Raw genomic sequence first — 22,029 nt, 5'->3', positions numbered from 1 at the left:
AGTCTAAGATCCAGGGGCTGCATCTGTCGAGGGCCCTGGGCTATGTCCATGTATGGGGAAGGAAGGCTTGCGGGGTGGGGAGAACGTGAGAAAGTTGAAGTCTTTCACCAATGCCTGCTCCTGCAACAACCCCCCATTCCATCCCTGAGGGCTGCGCCTCGTGCCCCAGTCACCTCATGCCGGCCCTGCCTGCTGGCATGGCTGCACTGGAGCAGAGTCTCCACACGTAAATCGGAGGGACACATTTGGACCACAGCGGTCATTCTACTTTTTGACCTGCTTTTTTTTCCTGGAAGTTTTTTGAAGTTTCTTTCTTCTTCTTCTTATTTTTAACCCCAGTGTCCTGCAAAGTCATGACAGTGTGCTTTCAAGTGAGTCTTCTCGTTCATAGACCTGCTTATCCAAAGAGCCTGTGTTACAGTGTAAACAGAAATCTACCCCCCTTTGGCTCTAGGGGCTGAGTTAGAGCTCTGGGTGGGCAGGGCTGGAGCCCACCCACGCTGCATGGCAGGGTCCATGGCAGGCCCTTCTCCTATCTTCAAAGGGAGCAGCAACTTTGACATTCTTGGCTTGAAAGAACGTGACTCCAGTCTTCATGTGGCATTATCCCCCATGATGGTGTGTCCACATCTGCCCTTTGTGTGAGGACACCTGTCAGGATTCGGGGCCACCTCAGTGCAGTGTGACCTTACTTCGACTTGACTGCACCTGTAGTGCCCTCTCTCTGATTACAGTCACATCCTGGGGTGCCTACAAGTGTGGGGAAAGGGACCCAAATGAGCCTGAACGTGGGTGTCTTCTCCACCTATGTTCTTGATTCTCCTTTTGGTGAGTCCCATAGTTAGATGTCGGACAGCCTGATGATCCTCTAAGTATTTTTTTTCTTTTAAAATATGTTTTCTAATTCTTTTTTCCTGAGAAAACACTTTTATCATCTAACCTCTTGGCATTTACGACTTCTGACGCCAGGGCGTCCTGGGCATAGCGCGGCTCTCCTTCTGTGCGTGGGTCTCTTGCCCTGCTGAGGTGCCAGCTTTCCCCACATCCTGTGCCTCCTTACCCCACTGCGGGTTGTTGTCCTGCGTTTTGTTCTGTGTCTGCTTCCATGGACAGGTGTCCTTCAAATGTTAGAGGGACTCGGCTGACCACTTGCGTTTATCATGAGACAGGAAAAGCAGACGGGAATTTCTAGGGCCTGTGGGGCTTGTGAGACACGGAGGGTGTGGAGGATGGAGGCTAGGGACCCCACTGCCAGGGGCTTCTCTCCCAGCATCATCGTCTCCCTGGACTGCAGTCCTCCTGTGTGTCCCGAGGGTCTGGACGTGCACAGGGTGGGTTGGGAGCAGGGAGAGGAGACCCTCCTGACTGGGGGGTGGTCAAATTGGTCTGATTTCCCAGAGGCCTGGTGTCCTGTCTAGCTCCACTGTGATTCTGCATCCCAGAAAGCAGCCCTCCCTCTGTCTGGGGGGTAGGCACCGGGCAGAGTGGGCCAGGTGGGGTGGGGTGAGACCTATGCTCCATCTGCTCTAAACACACGTGTGTCAACCTTCCCGTGGCATCCCTCCACGAGCGGGCAAGGTGGCCTCTCTCCCTCAGACTCCCCTACTCCCTGTCCACCCGCACTGCCTTTCCTGGCCTCTGGATCTGTGTGTGTGTGTTAAATGTCACAATGTGGGAGTGGAATTCTGAGTGGAGTCCACCCGTGCTCCTTCCCAGGTGTCCAGGCATCCTACCCTCTTTCCCAGCTCAAGGCTGACCCCATAACACCACTGGCTTCCTGAGGGGGCATCGAGGCTGCTCTCAGAGGGACGGGTACACCAGGAGGAGGCCAGTCAGAAGGATGGTTGAGGGTCCGTCCGTCAAGACCTGAGCAGCTCATTTTATACACACCTGCGCATCCCTCCAGCCACCCGTGAATGCCTGCTACTGCAAGTCCTGGGACCACATTGAGTTCTAACTCACAGGTGAGTCACTCAGATTTTTTAAAACGGAGTGTCTTGCCATCCTCTTCCAGAGTCCACCTGCTAGAGTCTCACCCAGCATGGGAGGAAGAATTGCAGGTAGGTGGGTGGCAGATTGAGACCTCACCCAGAGGTGCATGAGAAGCGCTTCTTATCAAGTGGGGGTCACAGTTCCTATTAGCTTCCCACCAGTCACCAGTCCCATGGAGACCAGCCGCCAGCTACCAGCAGATGCCCCCAAATCATAGGACACTCAGAAGTGTTTTAGAGATGCTGGGGGCAAGACAAAGGGTCAAAGCCCTAGGGTGCTGCAGACAGAACTGGGGAGGTGGTGTGAGTGTGTGGCAGATGACTGCTAGGCCTGTGCTCGGGAACAAGGGTGGGGGTCACAGTGGGAGTCACAAGGGATGGGCAAGTGTGGGCATCTCCACTCCATGTGCTATGCATGAGGTGGGTGCGTTTCTACTTCCTGTGTCCTGCCAGAAAAGTGAGGTGATGCCATTTAGAGCAGTCATCAGAAGTGCCCGCACACCCTCAGCTCTTCCCATGCAAGGACAATTAACTCTCAGACCTTGTTCCTCCAACTCCCACTGAGTTTATGATCTCCACACAGCACTTAACGAGTCCCCAGGTGGTCCCAAGTTTGGTGGGTTAGTCTACTTACCGAGAATATTTATCACCATGAAGAGGAGCCTGCTCCCTTAACTGCAGACTCCCTGCGGCTTGGTCTAGCTCTGTGGGTGCAGAGTGGCTGATGACCTCTGTGAGCAGCCAGCTTTTGCTTCTCAAGGCCTGGTGGGGGCGGGCAGCAGCATCACCTGGAGGCTGAAATGCAAGATCCCAGGCCCCGCCTGATGGGGATTTTTCAGACAGGTCCCCAAGGGGGTCATGTGTACATTTCAGTCTGGGAAGCACTGCTCCTTCCTGACCCGAGCTTGCCCCACAAGGAGCAAATCTCCTCCCCTCTCTGGAGTTGGGTTTCCCTGGGAGGAGAGGACCCTGGGCTGGCTGTTCTCTGAGCTGCTTCCTATTACCTAACAGTCCCTGATCATTGACAGGGCAAGAACAGCTGCCAGTGTTTGCTTCCAGGCAGGAATCCACCCAGGTTGTAAACAGACATAGATTCTGCGATGTTTTTGTTAATATAATTTTAGAAATGGCAACTATCTCAAAGATCTTGCATTCTACACACCTGAATTCACACATGAAAGAAGGGGCCAAGCCAGTCATACAGCTTGTTAAAGGTCAGACAAGTGCTCAGTGGTAAAATCCTGGGCAAACGGCGATGGATGGGCCCAAGATGGACACAGAACTCTGGCCTGCAGTCCATAGCTGCCAGCTGAAGACACCACCCCTTATCTTCAGTAATGAGCCCAGGAAACCAGTACCACCTCCTCAGGAAACCAGTCCATCAGCCACAGTAACCAGCCCAGGAAATCAACCCATTCCCTACTATTACCAGTCCTTGAAACTAACACCTCCTGTGTAGTAACCAGCCCGGGAAACCAGCCTGCTACCTGTACCACATCAAGTCGGGCCACTGTCTCCAACAGTCAGCTCTAGATCCAGGCCAACCCCCTGGACCTGATTAATAACTGCCAGCTTCCCACTCTGTGTCCCCCATAGCATGCCCCGCCCCGGCCTCCAGGGCTCACCTCCACTGGGCACACGGGGCTGGCCCACTCCTCTGCCTGTCTAGGAGGCTCTGCCCAGTGCTGCAATGGTGGCAACTCCCGTGCTTAGCAGGCCCTGCGTGAGCAGTGTCCACTTGTGTATTACTTGGTCTTCCACTGTGTCCATGCAGTGAGGCAGGGTGTAGGCGCCAGGCCTCCAGGTCCAGTCATGCTGTCCAGAAGCAAAGCATGGGTGAAGGTTCCCAAGTGAGCCGAGGCCACCCTTTGCCAGCCAGGACACCTACAGTAGGCGAGGAGGCCTGAGGCTGTGGGGCTCACCCCGCATTCCTGCCGGTTCCTTTGAGGTGTGTGTCCCAAACTCCAGGCACCTTACAGCTGCACCTTTGAGGGGCCCTCTCTGGCTGTGGAGATCCCACACTCACTCCTGTGCCCGGGGCCCAGCCTTGCTTGTGTGCACAGACCTTACTTCAGGATTCTTTCCTGACAGCTCCATTCCCTCCCCAGCCTGCACAGCCTGTGTGCCGGCCAGGTTCCCTAGCAGAGTCTGACATCGATAGTGAGTGTTTGTGTCACAGTTGGGTGTCCCCAGGTGTGAGCAGGTGTTCTTGATCCCCACGTTTAATTGATCAGGGAATCTGTACCTCGTTGGAAAATTTTCTTGTTATGTATTAGTGGTAGTTGGAAACTCAGTTGATGGTATTGGTCAGACTTATTTAGAAAGCCGGCACACCTTGTAATGGCAAAGTTTCACTCAAACTTACAATCTATTCCACTGGAAAAAGGTCTTAAAGAAACAGGAGGGGCTGGGGTTGTGGCTCAGCGGTAGAGTGCTTGTCTACTGGGTTCCATCCTCAGCACCACATAAAAATAAATAAATAAAATAAAGGTATTGTGCCCAACTACTACTAAAAAAATAAACGTTTTTTTTTAAAGAAATAGGAGTATTGATCATCCTAAACCCAAGCTCCCCCTAAAAATAAATAGTTTAGTAAATAAGTTTAGAGAAAAAGCTACCGAGTTCCGATGTCTAAGATGATTATTCTGCAGGATGCAACCTTTGTGAGTGCAGAGTGCCTGCCACAATTGGGGGGTGGGGTGGGGATTTGTAGTTCTACTGTTTATGTTGACCAATTACTGCCCTCCCATGAATGATCTTTTCTAGCTTAATCACTCTTTATTGCCCCCCTTCCTGGGTATAGCTGGAAACATTCAGGCCTCTCTGCCCAAGATGCAGAGCAATGAACACATGTTTGCAAACCACTTTTATTTTTTAGTTGTAGGTGGACGCAATACCTTTATTTTATTTATATGCACTGCCTCACACAAGCTAGGCAAGTGCTCTACCACTGAGTCCCAGCCCCAGCCCCCCACTTTGTAAACTTAAAGAACAGTATCTCTAGTTGCAGGAAGCTAGGGCCCCCTGGAGGGACCTGTGCCTAGACCTGAGAATTCAGGCTTTAGATCTTAAAGCTACAGTTTTCTGACTCTGAAATACCTGTGGCTGGAGCCCAGGAGCACTGGGGACGTCTGCAGAGCTTTCCTCATGAGAATTTCACAGCTAGAGCTGCTGTTCAGCCCACAGCTACTTTGTGTTTCAACATACTCTGGCCAGATGTGAAGGGTGGTCTGCTGCCTGCAGATGGGAGGAATGCTTGCTGGACTCATTTCTCATAGTTCTGCTCTTCTGTCCAAGCAGACCAATAAGCTACCAGGTGTTTAGGAAAATGACTGCATTTTGTATCTGAGGGAGCTTCAATACACCGCAGCGATGCAAAACTGTTCTAGAATTCCTCAGCCATGTTTTGCATCTAGGAATACATACATACTCGTTGACCCTCAGAGCCTGATTTCTCCGAGCTGTTTGTTCACAGGGCTGAGGACTTGTCTCCAGGAGGTGGGAATGCTCCTCTCCTGCACACAGCAGGCAAGACTCTTGACTTGCCCATCTGTCAGACATAATCCTCAGTTGCAAAGCTAGCCATCTCCTTGGTCTCTCAGGCCCATATATTAGATGTACTTCACTGCTGTAGAGTCAGGGTGTCCAGGTTGGGGCTTCTCCAGATCCCCGTGGCAAGCCCATAGAACCCGTCCAAAGATGCCCAGCAGCACTGATCAGCCAGCATTTTTGCTGGACATCCTGGGTCTCTGAGTGCAGCACAAGTCAGTTGGCTGCCGGAGCCACATAGGAAGGTCTACTTGTGCATTGAGGACATAAATACGGCAACATGAGGCTGCAAGGTGACTGCCAGGCTTGTACTAATTCTTTGGCCTCCAAAGCTCATTTCAGTTTTGTTTCATTTTCTTTTTCAACACCCATTTGATGCACTGAGAGCTCCTAATGAGAACAGCAGCCTTAAACTAAATCCACAATTAAGTTGAGAACTTAGGTGTCCAAATGGGCTTGTCTTTCTAAACTGCACATCATCAGCTGGTTTGCAGACGAGCTGTGACTTGCACAGCATTGTTTCAAGGTCTTAATGGGTTCACTTTGCTCCCAGGGATCAGCCCTCATGCTCTCCCAGCAGAAAATAATATTGTGAAAAAAATTATTCTGACTGGAAAGAAAGAGAAATGGGCATCTGCCAGAGAGTACCGACAGGTACATATCTGAGAGCCATTTCTCACTTAAAAAGCAAGACGGCGCTGCCAGCCTCCTTGGGCCCTGCTTCCTCCCCACTTAGCCCGTGCAAATCTGCCGGTGAGAATCAGAGAGAACACAGGATGAGTGAGGTTTTGCACCTAGTTTTAAGGTATTCAAGTTGCTGGGTCAGAAAATAGAGATGTTATAAAAAAATGTGTCAGCTTGTTTTAATAAACTTAAATGATATTTAAAAGAAACATGAAGCATATTTTTCTCACACTGGAAAAATTCCCTTGTAATTCTGTTGAGTTCTAATTTTAAATTAGTCATCACATAGATTTAGCTTCTGTAATCCGTTTTTCTGAAACAGAATATGTGGACCCAGGTGGTTTGAACTGCTGCACCTGCTTCTGCATCAGTTTCCCCTTTGAATAAATGGAACAAAGAGAAGGTACACAGCACTCAGTGCCACTGCTTCCTTAAGGAGTGCGAGGGACCAATGGCTCTCTGAAGGGCTGCAAGGATGCTGCCATTCAAGGACCCTCTCTATGACATTGAGACTACTGGGTGTCCCTCAGCATCCTTGTCATCATCAAAGTTGCTGTGATAATTGGAAACAAGGCCAGAGAACCAGGTCCTGGGCCTGGCTTGCCTTCACCTGGTTGCTAGCAATATGGTCAGGCCATCTTTAACCCCTGATGGTAAATGTGAAGCAGCCTTCATCCTCAGACATCCTCCAGGCCCATGTTCCCAAACTGGTCCCTTCTCAGGGAGCCGCTCCCACGCAGTGCCGATGACCGCCAGCAGGTGGCACCACCAAGGCTCCATAGCGAGGAGGGAAATCCAAGGGGAGCCCATGCTAACTAACAGTGATGTCATCGGGCCACCTGAGAGCAAATTAGCAGATTACCTTCTCTCCTCCTTGTTTTCATCTGAGCACATCTGACAACCTGTCTTCTATTAACATGTTTGCCTTCTCAGAGACAATTCTTCTACGCCACCTCACACTACTTCAGCCCGAGGTATCAATCATGGATTAAGGATAAGATCCTATATAAAGAATAATTATGACTTAATTGTCTCAAAAACTTGGCGTGATAATGGACAAATGCAAAGGTCAAAAAAAAAAACACACATTTTGTCTTTTTTGTTTTTCAAGAAATCAAGAGGCCAACAACACAAAGATTGATAGAAATACATTTTCCTTGTTTCTTCCACACATACTAAGCGGTAAAGATGTCAAGTTGACAGGGCTACGGGATGCTTTCTATCTAAAGGTGAACGTGCCTTAGTATGCCCACTAATAGAGATGCTAACTTATGGGTAAAAGGAATAACCAGAGACATCATGAAACAGGTGATTACAAAGGAGAGTGAACGCTGGAAAAAACATGTAACCTCAGTAGCAATCAAATATAAAGGAAAGCCAATACCAAGACATCATGGCTCACCAACCAAATTATCACACACACCACATGTATTAATAGCAAGTACGGCATGAGAGGAGACGAACTGATCCAACCTTTCCAGAGGAGATTCAAGCCTGAGGTTCAGGAGCATTAAAAATATTTACAGCCTTGGGCTGATTTGAACCCTCTTGGAATCAAACCTAAAAAAAAAAAAAATCTGAAATCAAGAGAAACACAGACAAATTGTCCATTCCAGCAGTACGTGTAAAAGAAAGACTTGGGTACATCCTAAATATTGCACCAGAATAGTTAAGCTATAAAATATTCATGTGATTGCATGCATTAAATCAATGAAATAATATACATCTGGAGATAATACTTGGAAGCATATAAACAGAGTGTCTCCAAGTAGTAGGACAAAGGTATTTTCATTGCCATTTTTTCTACTTTCTAGTTTCACATAACAAGTGTGCTTATTTAGTAATAAGGAAACCCCAAGAGACCTCATTTAAGAAATATATTTACTAAGAGTGTGTGGGCAATACTTAAGGTATTAAGTTGACAAAAGGAAGATATGAATTTTACAAACAACTTGAACTCAAGCAATATACACAACAAGGGTGATGCTTGAAAAATTGAAAGAGGTTACCATTTTTGGCTGGACTATGCGTGTGGTATGAATGTGTCCCCTCCAAAATTCAGATGCTGAGACTTAGTGCCTAAGGTGATAGGATGACAAGGCAGGTCTTTAGGCCATTGTGTTCTTCCCCTCCTGGGTGGGATTAAGGTCCCCATAAAAGAGTCTTGGTTTCCTCTGGTCCTTCTGCCCCTGACTCTGGAGGACCTGGCAACAAGGCACCATCTTGGAAGCAGAGAGCAGCCCTCACCAGAGGCCAAGCCTGCCGGGCTGTGGCCTTGACCTCCAGCCTCCAAAACGCTGACAGATGAGCTTCTGCTCTCTCTACACTACCTGGTCTACTGTATTTTGTTATAGCAGCACAAGGTGACAAAAGACAAAGGGTAATTTTATTCTTTTCTCCATTTCAAGCTTCTACAATAAGCCTGAGTCTCTTTTCGTATCAGAAGAAAATAATTTTTAAGTGAAAAAGTGAGCTGTGACTCATAACTAACACAATAATAAAAATTAACTTGAAATGGGATGTAGACGTAAATGTAAAACCTAAAATCACTGTACTTCTAGAAGAAAATCATTGCAACCTCAGGTGAGGTAAGATCACTTAGCACACCAAAACACAACATAAAAGAAAAAAATTGATAAATTAGACTTCATCCAAATTAAAATCTTGTGCTCTTCCAAAGATCCTTAAGAATATGAGAAGACAAGTCACCAATTGGGAGAAAATATTCACAAAAACATAAAGACTTGTATCCAATTCTCAAAACTTGATAGTGAGGAAGCAACCCAAGTAAACTGTGGGGGAAAGACTTGACCACGCGGAAGGCAAAGAAGCACATGGAAAGACACTCAATATCTTCAGCCATCACAAGGGAAATGCAAATTAAAACCACAGTGACATACCGCTTCACGTCTATTTGAATAGTTAACTAAAAACAGAGGTGACAATCCAACAGCTGCCCAGGACTTGCAGCAATGTGCCTCCAGACCCAAGTGCTGTTGCAGACGCAGCGCGGAGCTGGCCCCTGGAGGCCAGGCTGGCAGGAGTGACAGGAGGGTGTTCAGCATCTGCGTCCCACGTTGCCCAGCAGTTTCGCTTCCCGGCGTCTGCCCACGAGAAGTGAAAGCCTATGCCCACCCAGAACTTACCTGAGGATGGTCACAGCACTTTCTCTCTATTCACAAAGCTGGAAGAGCTCAGGAACTGGGTTGGTGGTCCTGAGAGAATGCCTCTCAGCAACAGAACAGAGGACTTGGGCACCCTGTGCAACCCGGGAACTGCAGACGCACCGTACCGAGCAAGGAGGCTGCCGTGTGCACCACTCTAGGAGAGGCCAAACAGAGGCACACAGCAGACCAGCGGCTCCAAGGGCCGGGTGGGAGTGTGGACCACAGAGGAGACTTGGGACCATGCTGGGACCCGGGGCAGCTCTGTGTTTGTCAGCACACACACCAATTGCATGCCAAGAACATAGGGTTTCACTCTCAGTGAGAATGTTCTGGAGACGATGGTGTTGCTGGTTGCACAACAACGTAAACATACTCAAATGACCCCGTGGCGAACTCAGAAATGGTTAAAATGATGTAGTTCATGTTCTGTGTGCTTTATCATAATAAAATCAAAGTTTTATTGTAGCTAATTATTCACTGAAAACAAAAAATCCCGTTTTATTGACGTGGCACCCCCTTTCTCCACAGAAACGCCCTCTTCACCATGGTTGATTTTGGGACTGTCAGCAAAAGAGTCTCTGTGAAGGAGTCCAATGTAGATAAACTTCCTATTTTCATGTCACCCTGTTTACTTGGCCACTGGACGAGAAGATTCCAGCACTCCAGGTGCTGGACACCCCTTACTACTTTTTCACAAACATATCCAGTATAGTATTTTGAAGAAATGTAAAACAAGGCCTCTGGCCTTGAGCTGGGCTTCACAGAGATGTCTACATTTTAAGATAAGTCACAAATGGGCCCATGGTAACAGCTGGCAGGGGAGGAAAGAAAGGGGAGAAGAAGCTCTCCCCTTCTCAGGTGCTGTCCTTGAAGGGTTAACTTGCCCAGAACAGTGAGAGAAAAAGCTGCTTTTATGTGAACCTCTGCAGACTGAACTTCTGAGCCCCTCCCCTTACAGGCTGGGGATAAAACTCTGAAACTCCCTGAACTCGGGGTTCAGGGGATTGATTGATCCCAGTAAAAGCTGTGCCCTCTGAACCTGGCTGCAGCCCAATAAAACTGTCTCCTGCTGTCTTCGGTGCCTGGCCTCGTTTGTCCCTACCACATTATGTGTGTGTAGAGCAGTTCACGTGCGAGGCACCACGTGCCCCTAATCCCAGCGTGGACGCAGGTTGCAAGCCTGCCTGCCTCCAGGAGGAGGCCCAGGAGACCAAGTGCTTCCCTATGGCTATAGCTGTGCCCAAAGGTAGTGTCCTTCCGCCTTTTCTGCTTTTGCTTTTAAATGGAAGAGATCTTAATTTAGTCACCTGTTGGGGGAAATTCTGCAATTAGGCCAGACGAAATCAAGTAGGGACCCATCAAGAGGATGTGTTTCTTCTGCTCCCCAGGAGAGAGTCTGCTCCCCACTGCCTTCCTGACTGTGCAGGATGCCTCCAGGGCGCGCCCAGGAATGGGGCCAGCCACCCTGTCCCTCCTGATGGTGCTCTGAAGACTGGGGTGCGCGTGTGGTGTTGGGCCAGAAATGCACAACCTGGACCATGTCACCAGGATCTCCCAGGCATGTTGAGGAACACTGCAAAATCACTGGCTAGTGCTCTTTGAAAGTGACAAGGTCATAGAAATAAAGAGAGAGGGAAGACCTGCTCCAGGTCCAATGAGAATGGAAACATGACTGCTAAATGCAGCCTGTGACCTGGATCAGATCTTGGACCAGAGAGAGCACAGCAGTGGAGGTCAGAATGAATTTCTCTCTCAGACAGGAGTGTAGCATCGTCAAATCGCCTGATCTTGCTGAAGGGACCAGGGCTGGGGAGATATTAATGTTTGGCCAATCTGGGCAAAGAATATATGGAAATCCTTTTGACTATTTTTCAGCTCTTTCATGAGTTCAAAATGATTTCAAGATATCAAGTTTATAACAATGAAAGAGTTGAATATGCTGTTATATTTTGCTGGAGTAGGCACTTTTTAACTTTTATTTAAGCTAGCAATTTAGATTAGGGCTAGTTGCCAAATTTATCAGTGTCTATGAGCACACTGTTGAGGTGGTCATAAGGTGTCTCCTCTTGGTGTGTTTCTTGAGACTGAGCCACCTCTGTGCTACTGGAATGACACTTACCTGGTCATTTCACGACAGCAAATAACAACAGAAAGTTTTTGTACTCTGTGTCAGTCACCCTCTTGTCCCTGTGACAAATGCCTGAGAAAAACAAAGGAAGAAAGACGCATTCTGCCTCACCGTTGCAGAGCTTGATTCCATGATAGAGCAGCTCTGGGCGGGGGTGAAGGGTGTGGCAGAGGAAAGCAGGTCAGCTCATGGCAGGTGGGAAGCAGAGAAAGGGCGAGGAAGGGTCCAGGGGCAGATGTGGTTCCCACTCCTTCAGTGAGGCCCCAGTTCTTCAGCTCCCAATAACACCTTCAAACCATTAATCTCCTGACTAGGTCAGAGAAAGTCCTCTTTCTCCAGCCCCGCCTCTCAGCACTGCTGCACTGGGACGAAGCCCTCAAACTCGAGCTTGAGGGGAAATTTCAGACCCAAAGCAAATAGATTTTAACCCAGTAACTATCAATCCAGGCCTTGCGATAATCACAAATCAAAAGTCCACCACCTTCTATTCTTTAAAAATGACCCGTATTCTAGGCCTTCTCCATTCCCAAATACCTAGTCTTCCTGCTCAAAAGTGTCCAGTCCATAAGACAGTCTATTGTTCTCCCCTGCCCTATGGGTTCAGTTCCTTGCATGCCCATCCTAGAACCATGGTCCATCACTGCACTCATCAACGCATCAAGAGATTCTGTGATTCCACCCACACTGGTTCCCTGGCAGGCCTTGGGAGCAGGCGCCAGGAGGCAGTCCTGACCTCTCGGAGGCTGGTGGTCCAGAGGGCTCTCCTGGTCACTTTCAGGTCTGCTTACACTTTAGCACACACATTCCCAGCTCAATCCATGACCTCCTGATCAGAACCTCTGCTTTTGAGGCTGAAAAGTAGAATTTAATTAGCAACATGGACTCAAGAGCACCATGGTTGACAGCCACGTGGTTCCCTGTTGGTCATGACATAAACAACCAAGCAGACACACTCAGGAGGTGTAGGAATGAGAGGCACAGCGGAGGACACAGTCTGGGCCACTGCATCCGGCCCAGGCGTGTTTGAAGCTTTTTACTCTCCCCATCCAGGGGACTGCCAAAGGAAGGTGCTGGGGCTGCCTTCTAAGGAAGGGGCTGGGCCTCACAAGCCCCCACTGTATGAGGAATGTATACTTGGGGACACTCAAAATGTAGGACAGGCTGAGTGATGCTCTTTCACAGCTCTACCCTGCAGGACTCCATTCCTCTGTTAAAGAAATCATTTTTGAGTATTAAAAAATATACTGGGTCAAAGAGTGAGAGGTACCTTGTCCCTGGTGGCTCACCCTGGTGGAGATGCTGCTGCCTGCACTCACCTAGTGTACTAAACTCTCCCAGGACCCGGGGTCTTCGGGGCAGCTCCGGCAGCCGTCGCCTCAGCCCTACTTTGTGCACACCCTGCCCCGCTCTGCCTTCTATTTGTCTGTCTGCATGGGAATCCGGAGTTGCTGGATGGCAGGGAAAAGCACTCTTCTGACTCTCTATTTTATACCTGGCCAGGTGCTTGGCATCTAGGCAAGTACATGCAGGTACACAGGCTTCGTGTTTTTGATGGGCAGAATTTTGACCTCAATTTATTTTTATCAATTTTCCCCACAGAAAAATCTTAATGTCCTATTTTGACTTTGATTCAGTGGGATATTTCATAGGCCTTCAGTTTAGAAAATAAAGTCAACTCAGTCCAAACACTTCTTAGGGACTGAGGGTGTAGCTCAGTGGTGGAGTGATTCCCTAGCATGCACAGCCCTAGGTTCAATTTCCAGTCACACACACACACACACACACACACATTCTTAGGCAGTTCTAACTCAACAGAGCATCTCAAATTACCTCTAAGAAACCAGTGTCCAGCTGATTTTAAATCAATAGCATGATCACTTGTCTCCATCCTATTTATTCAAATAAAAAAATTGAATAGAGTGCTATTCTCTGACTTTTCAAATGTTCAAAATTTCAGACTAATAAAGCTGTATTAATATTTGTATTAATAAACGTTTACAACTAAAACTGCACAGTGGAAAATAAGATACAATTATGACAGGAAGGAATTCGCAGAATCAGGAGGGTTCTGCTTCTACGTGGATGTAGAACAGAAATCTGACTCCTCATGACGTGCAGTGAGTTTTAGAGATGACTATAACGCACCGAGTGGAAAGCACACTGAATCCCTGTGAGTCACGGGTAGCCCTCCTGACTTGCCCTCCGGGCCTATCTGCCAGGGGTGCCTGCTCTATGCTCTGGCCTCTTGTGAAGTCCCTCACGTGGACACACCTTCACTCCTTTTGGAGTCTTTGTTCAGCTCTCTGCTCTCGGGCGGTCCCCTTCAGTGTGCAGGGCTCCAGTTCACCACCGTCACCTTGTGAGCTATTATAACTGCTCTCCTCCTTTTCCTTTTCTTTTTCTGCTTGGCAGCTAGACATGGTTTACTTCATGCTTTTATTTGTTTGGGGCTTTGGTTTGGTTTTTCTCCTATTAATAACACTGCAAGATCATTCTGGCTCGCATCTCACTGTCGGGCTCGTGGCTGGCAGTGAAGTGGCTGTATAAGCCTGCTGCTGGGCTAGTTCATTCAACTTGCCAAGTTACTCTTCAAAGCTTGCTCTAAGGTACACTTCTGTTGCTGAGGACAGATGAAGCTGGATACATGAGGAATTTTCAGGAAGCAAGTTTATTTAAGCTGAGGTGGTCCAGAGGGGCTCTTGCCTAAAAATCTCCGGGTGCCAGGTCTGGAGGAAAGCAGAAATAGTATCATTTGCACAGTAATAAGCTTGACGCAGACCTAGGTTTTACAAGAAAGAGAAAGTTACAAACCACATAAAGCTCTGTGCAGAACTCCTGTGAAACCTTGTTGACACTCTTTGTAAAATCTTGCTGACAAGAAGCTTAATTATGGTGGGAGGGGTCACCAAAGAAGCTTAATTGTGGTCAGGTTCTTTTTTGTGGCCACTTCACATCCTTGCCAGCATTTAGGAACTCCCAACTCTTAGATTCTTACCAATCTGACAGATGAGAAATGCTATTGTTTAATTTGCATACATCTTACACAGAGTGAGGTTTAGTAGCTTTTGCCACTGTCATTAGCCACTTGAGGTCCCTCGCCTGTAGTCTGGGGTTCATTACCTTGGCCCACCTGTCTATTTCATGGGTAAGAGATGTGCTCGTGCACTGGATACTAAGCCTTTATTAGTGGTATGTGCTGCAACTATCTTTTCCTGGTTTGTGGCTTATCTCTTCATATTTTAAATGATGTCTTTAAACACAGAACAGTTTCAAATTTTAATGAGATAAAACTTATCAGTCTCTGCCTTTGTGCTGTTATTTTATATCCCGTTTTATAAAAAAATTCTTCCTCATTCACTGAATTGTTAAGATTCTCCTTCTCCATACTCTTCTCCCCTTTATCCTCTTCCTCCTCCTTCATTTTATGGTATTGGAGATTGAATCCAGGGGCCATCTACCACTGAGCCACACCCCAGCCCTTTTTATTTTCTTTTGAGACAGGGTCTCATTAAGCTGCCTCAGCCTCCTGATTAGCTGGGATTACAGTAGTATGCCACTGTGCATGGAGACACAATTCTACTTATTAGGCAAATATTTATCAAAACTTTAGTATTTTTTCCTTCTCAATTCCAAAGTATGTCAATGAGAGGTTTATTAGTGGCTTTAACAGTTTTTAATTTTGGTGATCTTGTAAGCGTCATGGTAATTGTCTAAATATTACCACTGACTCTTCTCAGCAGGAAATCATTTTCAGGTGTGGTTTTAGTTCAAAGAAGATAGAGTTGTTCGCTGCTTACTCTAGATTTTGCTTTCTGAGGGTTCAGTAAACCCTGGTCAACCTCCAAACGACTGATTTATTAATTTTTTTTTTTTTTGGAGTGCAAGGAATCAAACCCAGAGTCTGCTGGACAAGCACTCTGCCATTGAGCTACAGCCCCAGCCCCAGCCCCATTGTCTGAAGATATTAAATGTAAAAATCCCAGAAGTAAACAACTCATGTTTTAAATTGCATACCATTCTGAGCAGTGTGATGAAATCTCTTGGGTTGTGAGTCATTCCTGCCCAACATATCCTACCCCTTTGTCACTCAGTAGCCCTCTGACTTATCAGATTCACTGCCTCAGCATTGCAGGGCCTGTTTTAAGTACTCCTTACTTTACTTAATAACAGCCCCACAGGGCAAATGCAATAAAGTATACTGCTATCAATAGTAATTGTTGTTAATCTTTGTGCCTAATTTATAAATTTAACTTCAACATAGGCATGTACATATAGAAAAACCCCATATATACAAGGATTTGGTATTATCCACATTTTCAGGCATCCACTGGGGGTCTTGGATGAGGGTGATTACTCCATCCAATATGATTATCCAATTTGATCACTTAAAAAAAAAGAAAAAGAAGATAAGCCGGGCATGGTTGTGCATGCATGTAATCCCAGTGGCTCAGGAGGCTGAGGCAGGGGATTGCAAGTTCAAGGCCAGCCTCAGCAATTTAGTGAGACCCTGTCTCAAAAATAAAAAGGGATGGGGACTTGGCTCAGTGGTTAAGTGTCTCTAGGTTCAATCCTTGGTACCATAAATAAATAAATAAATAAATGGAATAAAAAGAGATGATAGCAGATCCTTTAACTGCTTAGACACAAGAGTTCACGACTGAGAACCCTGAAGTCAAACTCTCTGGAGCCACTTCTGCGTTATGCTGACATCCTTCTCCTCCTGCTGTGCCCCTGCTGGCTGCCTCCCCTCTAAGGCCTGTTGAATGCTGCTACTGGCAGAGGCAGCGTATGCTGCTCTTGCCACGTCCAGCACTTTGTGGAATGCCTTACAAATGGCGGGGAGCCAGGGAACCCCAACAGCTGGCAAATGCCTTTTGGTTAGGTGTGCTCCTGCTCCCTTCAGTTGACAGGTATTTGTCTGCTGCTCAGAAACCCGCAATCCACCTTGTTTTCATTTCCTGCTGGTGAGAGTTGTACACTATATTAACCTTCCCGTCCTCTGAGCAGGTCCTCTGGGAAGGGCGTGGGCATGGCCACTGGCACTTTTGGTAATTTTCTCCCAGCCTCAAGGTCTGTGAGGATGCACCCCAGCTGAGGTGCACAGTGTCTGAGGGCCCTCACTGGGGTTAAGGGCCACCCGCTGCAGCCAGGCCCTGAAGAGCTGCCGGTGGGGAGGTGGAGGTGCTGATAAGATTCCTGAATCTTATCACCAGGTGCTTGGCTGCCTGAATCATGGCCATTTTTCAACTGTTCTTGAGGCTGGGGATGCAACACACCAGCAGTTCCTGCTGGCCATAGGTTGGGGTATGGAGTGGCAGAAAGTACAAGTCCCCCATACAAAGGGTACTTTTCCTTCTCCAGACGGACAAAGTGATGAGTGTCTACCACGTAGGATGCTAGTCCTGGCTCAGATCCTTCTAGGTTGTATGGCCTTGGCGAAGGCCTTGATGCTCAGAGACCTATTTCCTTATACTCTGCAAGGTGTCTTCTAATTCTAAATTTTATTATTCCAGAAGGAATGGGACAAAGGGTTCCTCCCTTTCTTAAAACATTTTCTAGGTCATCTCACACCAATCAGAATGGCAGCTATCAAGAATACAAACAATAATAAATGCTGGATAAGATGTGGAGAAAAAGGAATACTTGTACACTTTTGGTGGGATTATAAATCAGTACAACCACTATGGTAATCAGTATGGAGATTCCTCAAAACACTAAGCATGGAAGCACTATATGTCCTGGCTATACCATTCCTCAGTGTTTACCCTGGAGAATTAAAGTCACCTTACTACATTGATACCTGCATATCTGTTAGAGTCTGTAAACAAGTCAAAATAACACCTGGCATTTTGCCAGGGGAATGTTAGAGTTCGTAAACAAGTCTGGATGGTGCCTGGCAAAATGCCAGAGGGAGTGGTTTGAGAAGTAACAAAAGAGAGCCATTAAGTGTAGAGATTCCTTATTGGTTGACTGATGTATCTAGTTTATGCTAATTAGATAAGCTGTGTGGAATGTATAAATACTGCTCCTGTCCTGCAATAAACGGCTTCCACTCCTGCTGTATCAAGTACACAAGTTATTCGTTACCCCCCGGTTATTTTGCCCAGCCAGCCGGGCTGCGGCACATATCCATGTTTATTACAGCACAATTCATGGTAGTCAAACTATAACCAGACTGCTAGGTGTCCATCAGTAGACAGATGGATGGATAAAGAAAATGTGGTATACACACGATGGTTTTATTCAACTATAAAGAAAAATGAGATTATGTGATTTTCAGGAAAATGGAAGGAACTAGAGACCTTTATGTTAAGTCAAAAGTCAGAAAGTCAAGGGTCATTTAGTTTCTCTTGTATGTAGAAACTAGAGAGGAGAAATGGAAAAAGGTGAGAGATGAATCTCAGGAAAATCAAAGGGAGATCAGTAAAGGAAAGGGATGAAAGGGTGGGAAGTGGGGAGGGAGGAAGTGCTGGGGAGTGATATTGACCAAATTATATTGTCATATTGTGTGCGTGTACAAATATGTAACAACAATTCCCATCAATATGTGCAACTATAATGCACCAGTAAACGTGTGTGTGTCTGTGTGTGTTGGGGGGACCTTTGCGTGAAGTTTTGGAAGCTACACAAGTGTGGGTGGTCCTATCTGCGTAGCTGAGATGTCCCTATGTACCTTAGGAAACCCTGCCCTCTCTCCTGCATACGTAAGTGAGGGAATGAAGTTCTAGACTTGTGAATCGACTGCTGTGAGGTCACTGCACCATAAAAATCACTCAAGAAACATGCAGGGCTGTCATGGAAACATGGGTTTCATGAGACTTGTGTTTAGCCAGAATGATTAATTACAGTTTGATTTTTTACTTGCAGTAATCAATGATGAGATTTCTTTATCCAACCCACAGTCAACATCTGAGGAATTAAAATTATGATTATTAGCAGTGCCAGCTTTTGAACGTGGCACACTCATTTATTGACTCTGGAATCGTTAACTCCTTTCAGTAAGAACTGTTCTAGTAACTTGATCTTGCAGATTTACTAAGGATTCTGCTACTCTGCTGTCAGCCACACAGAGCTGTTGGCTGGTGCTGGGTTGAGACTCCCTGTGGGGAGGAACAGCATCCCATTCATTTTTGTTTCTGCTGCTCAGCCCCAGGCCTGGCACGACTTAGCCCCAGAATGAGAACCAAGGCAGGGAGGGCACACAAGCCAATCCCGTGAGCTGGCACAATGGGAGACCAAGTGCTCGAATAAGAATCAGATCACAAGAAGAATTCAGACTCAGAGAAGTGAAACCATGCTGGCAAGAAATGAGGGGAACCTGAACACTCTTTGGAAGTAAATATGTGACCTGGACAAATAGCCAAGGCCTGGTTTAGTTGGGGAAGTTATTTAGCATTGCCACACTCAGAACAATGTTCAATTTGCCTTTATACAATTCCCAGTTTTACTGTTAATTTCACACAGAGTCCCTGGCTCTCCACAATGTGGGAGGGGAAGCTGCAGTGGGCACCTGGGCCAGTCCTTGTCCTCACGTCCTCCGGGTGGCCATCTCTGCCCCTACTTTCCTTTGGTAAGCAGCAGAGGCTGGGGGATCAGCCAGCACTGTCTGCGATGCCCGTGAGTACTGTCTCTTGATCAATGCTCTACACATGCACCATCAGAAACAGATCTTACAGAACACCACCAGCAATGCCTCGCCCCGAGTCGTCCGGGGCATGGTCCCCCTGGCTTCATCCCCATATTTGATCTTCATCTCCTGTCACAGGGTGGGGGGCTCTTTGGTGAGCAGCACTGATGGTGTACTAGAAATGAGAACCAAAATTGCTATTTCTCTGTAATCAACTGATGAGCTTTTGTCTTATGGAATTGAAGTTCCAGTGAACAATGAAACTCAAGAACTTGGATTTGCATAATACTGCAGTTTGTTAAATTCAGCAGATGCTTCAGGAGTGTGTCTGACATCTCTGTGTGGACTATTTAAAAAATCTTAAAATACTTCAAATTTATTGAAGGATAAAATAAATATTTATATACAATGAAATGCTCATAGCCTAACTGTGAGCTTCACGTGTGCCTTTACTGCTGTATCAGGACAGCACTGCCCTATTCCTTTCAGTGAGCCTGCCTCATCCACCCAGGCAGCCAGCAGTCTGACTTCTGACGCTAGAGAGTAACGTGACCTTTTCAGAATTACACATAAACAGACTTATGCTTCATGGACCCTTTTGTTCGGCTGCTTTTGGTCTCAGCCCAAAATTTATCTGTGTTCTGTTTACCAGTAGTTGATTCTTCTGAATTACTCGTGCTATTCCACTGTGCAAATATATTACAGTTTGCTTATTCATATATTATTGACTTTAGCCTGTTGTACTTTCAGGACACTATAAGTGAAGATGTTGTAAACATCTTTTGTGTGGATATGTTTTCATTTCTCTTGGAAAAATTTATCGAAGTGGAATTGCTGAGTTACATGATAAGCATATTTTTACTTGACAAAAATGCCAAACTGTTTTCCATAGTGGCTATATTATTTTAAATTCCCACCAACCCAATGCATGAATTACAGTTGCTCCACATCCTCATTAAGTCTGTAGACATGTTAGAATCTAAATTTGACTTTAATTTGCATTATCACAATGATTAATAATGTTTTTTTCATGTGCTTATTGGCTGCAGAAATATTCTTTGTACCCAAGAGCCTGAGCTTGGCACCACAGCAGCATTGTCTCCTTGGCTGTGGGGACTGCTCCCTGCCCCATACTCCTTTCCTGCCAAAGAGAACCTATAAGTCCTATGGTCCTCTTGTGATATGGAAAGCAATGTGACAGCTAAAGTTTATCCACTGAGCCACATGAAATTGTCAATAAATGGCTATTCCCCTTTTTAAAAGTATTTGACTTAAGAAAATCGCAATTTCATGTGGTTCACCCAACACTTTTTTTTTTGCCACTTTTTTGGAAAATTGTATTAGAGATTTATTAGAAAATTTTATTAGAACCTGTCTCTAAATAAAATACAAAATAAAAAGTAACTGCCCCCAGACTGGAGGATGAACCACTACTGCGAGAGAACTCCGCCACTTTGCCATGTTTGCTATCAATTACCACGATATTTGGCAAATGTATAAGAAAGCCGAGGCTTCCTTCTGGACAGCGGAGGAGGTGGATCTTTCCAAGGACAGTCAGCACTGGGAGGCCCTGAAGCCTGAGGAATGATATTTTATATCACATGTTCTAGCTTTCTTTGAACGCATGTGATGGCATAGCAAGTGAAAATCTGGTGCAGCGATTTAGCCAAGAGGTTCAAATTATAGAAGCCGGCTGTTTCTGTGGCTTCCAAATTGCCATGGAAAACATACATTCTGAAATATATGGTCTCCTTATTGACATTTACATTAAAAATTCCTAAGACAGGGAATTTCTCTCCAATGCCATTGAAATGATGTCTTGGGTGAAGAAGAAAGCAGATTGTGCCTTGTGTTGGACTGGGGACAAAGAAGCTACCTACAGAAAACGTGCTGTAGTCTTGGCCACTATGGGAGAAATCTTCTTTTCTGGCTCATTTGCATCAATATTTAATATAAGAACTGATGCCTAGCCTCACATTTTCCAATGAACTTATCAGCAGAGACGAGGGTTTACACTCTGAATTTGTTGCCCGATGTCCGAATACCTGCTACACCTACATCAGAGCAATGCTGTCAGGGTGGAACAGGAGCTCCTCACGGAGGCCTTGCCCATGAAGCTCATTGGGATGAACTGTACTTGGATGAAGCAATTCATTGAATTCGTGGCAGACAGGCTCATGCTAGAGTTGGACTTTAAGAAGGTTTTCAGAGTGGAAAATCCATTTGTCTTTATGGAGAATGGTTCATCAGAAGGGAAGACCAATTTCTTTGAGAGTGGGCGAGTATCAGAGGATGGGAGTGATGTAGAATCCACAGAGAATTCCTTTACCTTGGGTGCTGATTCTAAATGAATAGATGTGCTCTTATTTGGCTGATTTTGTTTTTCTCCCTTCTCATTCCCTACCCCCAAAATCCACTAAAATGAAACCAACCAGCTACACATTGTACATAACATTCATTAATGACATCCAGTGGCTCCAGAGGCTGAGGCAAGAGGATGGAGAGTTCAAAGCCAGCTTCAGCAATGGTGAGGTGCTAAGCAACTCAGTAAGACCCTGTCTCTAAATAAAATACAAAATAGGGCTGGGGATGTGGCTCAGTGCCCCTGAGTTCAGTTCTTAGTAACAAAACAACCCCCCAACCCTTCAGAGAAACAAAAAAGAACTGTGTAGCTACCTCAGAATCAATCCTATTTTTAATAATGCTAGCGGTGTTACCTAGAAAGAAAAGACATTTGAAACAGGCTCCTTGGATTCTTACAGAGGATCTTGTCCTTGTTGCTATTGCAAGCAGGCTGCTCCAGCTTCACCATACCACTAACAATGGCAGTCCTGGCTTCAAAGTGAGGGGACCCTCAAGCAAGCCTGACCAGCAGGATTAAAC

General features: G+C 46.3%; 1 pseudogene; it reads left to right on the top strand.

Moving 5' to 3' along the window:
- The first annotated feature begins 5,820 nt into the window (after positions 1-5,820).
- On the top strand, positions 5,821-21,497 carry LOC107156280 (annotated as a pseudogene).
- The last annotated feature ends 532 nt before the right edge of the window (positions 21,498-22,029 follow it).

Source organism: Marmota marmota, unplaced genomic scaffold, assembly GCF_001458135.2.
Source record: "Marmota marmota marmota unplaced genomic scaffold, marMar, whole genome shotgun sequence".
In the NCBI taxonomy this organism is placed as follows: domain Eukaryota; kingdom Metazoa; phylum Chordata; class Mammalia; order Rodentia; family Sciuridae; genus Marmota; species Marmota marmota.
Note: the sequence above shows the minus strand (reverse complement) of the source record. Positions and strands in the feature narration are given on the sequence as shown.